The sequence below is a fragment of the Pithys albifrons genome, chromosome 1 (assembly GCF_047495875.1).
Source record: "Pithys albifrons albifrons isolate INPA30051 chromosome 1, PitAlb_v1, whole genome shotgun sequence".
Taxonomy (NCBI): domain Eukaryota; kingdom Metazoa; phylum Chordata; class Aves; order Passeriformes; family Thamnophilidae; genus Pithys; species Pithys albifrons.
In genome coordinates, this window is record NC_092458.1 from 65,392,428 (window position 1) to 65,394,448 (window position 2,021).

Genomic DNA, 2,021 nt, shown 5'->3' on the forward strand with positions numbered 1-2,021 from the left:
CACAGAAGACAGTGTCAAAGGCCGCACTGTGGTCCAGGCAGAAAATATCCACTGCCCTCCCCTCATCAACCAGGCCAGTCACTTCATCATAGAAGTCTATCAAGCTGGTAAAGGATGACTTCCCCCTGTTTGAGTGTCCTGGGTTGAGCCAGTCCAGGGTTGGTAACAGCTAGGCCAAACCTGCGACATTGAGCCATACTGAGCACTACTATTTCTTTGTCTTTGATGTGCCCGAAGATGGTTTCCAGGATTAGATGATCCATCACCTTCCCAGGCATCCAGGTGAAGCTGATCAGTCTGTATTGTTCAGGCTTCCTCCTTGCTGTTCTTGAAGATGGGGGTGATAAGGGCTTTTCTCCAGTCCTTGGGCACTTTCCCTAGTTGCCATGATCAAAGCTGATGGAGAGTGACCTTGCAGTGGACCTGCCATTTCACTCAGCACCTGTGATATGTCCCATCAGGGCCAGTGGGATTATGTACATGCAGGTTGCTTAAGTATTCCCTGACCTGACGCTCACCCCCCTAGGGTACGTCTTCCAGATTTGGTTTGCACAACTCACATTTTCTGTCACTGTCACCTTATTACTTTTTAGGTGGCTGCAAATTGATTAATAATCCATTTTATATACTTTTTAGAGCTGAGGCAAGGCTGCCTGGGCAGCAGGTTTCCAGGTCTTCCTTTCCTCTCCTCTTTGAGATGCCTCTTTTGCCCTGTCTCATTTCTGTCAGTGTTTTCATTTTCCATCAGCTCTTGCAAATGATTATCAAAGGTCTTTGGGGTGAATTTTGTCTTCTGTTCTTCAAGTCTCCGGTCACAATCAGTCCTTTTGGTACTGAAATTATCGGAAGCAAAGGTGTTGGATACTTTGGCCATGTATTGAGTAATAGGCTGATGCTAATTTTTGCCTTCCTCGTCCTTGGCACGTGCTCTTGGAGCTTCCGTTTGCTGTCTGGTCTGTCTCAGCGGGCAGCTTTCAGGCTGTCCCACCAACAGGCAGAACTTTAACCACTAATTTCTGCTCGTCCACTGTCTCCTAATCCTTTGCTCCTGCTGGTGATGAAAAATCCCAAACCCACCCACTTCCAGCCTCTCAAAGTGGAGAGGAACAGCGGGAGCACAAAGTCCACGCCCGGGCCCGCTTGCCAGAGGAAGCAGGTGCGGTTCGGCAAAAGTAGAAGTCAGCGCGTCTCTGTGGCGCAATCGGTTAGCGCGTTCGGCTGTTAACCGAAAGGTTGGTGGTTCGAGCCCACCCAGGGACGGGGCTCTACGTTTTGGTAGTGTGATGGCGTCTTTTTCGTCCCTTCCAGCAAGAGCGCTGTCGTGGCGGCAGAGTCAGCGCCGCGCTGCCTTTATGCCGCCGGGAGCTGTCCGAGACCGCCTTTCAGCCCTACGATCTCGCTCTACTTGGACCCCCGGAAACAGTTGCATACGCAGCACGCAATGGCTCTGGTATTCGGGGATGGTTCTTGCAATCGCTCAAGTGGGGCGCCAGACCCATTTTGCACATCGGGAGTTTCCGTAGTGTAGTGGTTATCACGTTCGCCTAACACGCGAAAGGTCCCCGGTTCGAAACCGGGCGGAAACATCGTAATTTTTCTCCCCGTCACCATGGATGTCGTTTTTCCCGGTTCCACCTTTAGAACGCGCCACTGGCCATATGGGCACGTCCCATCCCGCGCGAGGAGCGCGCCAGTGGGAGAGGGAAAGCAGCCACCTGGAGTGCCGCGAGTGCCCCCCTAGCAAGGGCAAGGCTTGGGAGCTCTGTGCTGAAGCTGCGCTTCATTCCCACACACGAGCTTCTCCTTGGAAACGAAGTTCCCCTGGAAGGATGGCCCTGAGCAGAAACGCCTGTCAGCTGAAATGGTGTGATCATCAGAAAACTTGGGACAAAATCTGCAAGTCCCTACATTGGGCATTATTCAAGCCCCTTTAAATAGTCATTTACATAAAAAGGGTAATATAGACCCATGACCAGAGAGAAGCATCTCCTGAGGGTTTCTTCAGCCTCTCTGTTGAAAAC

At 51.6% G+C, this 2,021-nt stretch overlaps 2 non-coding genes across 2 annotated transcripts; both read left to right on the forward strand.

Moving 5' to 3' along the window:
- The first annotated feature begins 1,186 nt into the window (after positions 1-1,186).
- On the forward strand, positions 1,187-1,260 carry TRNAN-GUU (transfer RNA asparagine (anticodon GUU)). Its single transcript has one exon. It is a non-coding gene; the product is annotated as a tRNA-Asn (tRNA).
- Positions 1,261-1,513: 253 nt separating this feature from the next.
- Positions 1,514-1,586, forward strand: TRNAV-AAC (transfer RNA valine (anticodon AAC)). The gene has a single exon. It is a non-coding gene; the product is annotated as a tRNA-Val (tRNA).
- Positions 1,587-2,021: the final 435 nt, after the last annotated feature.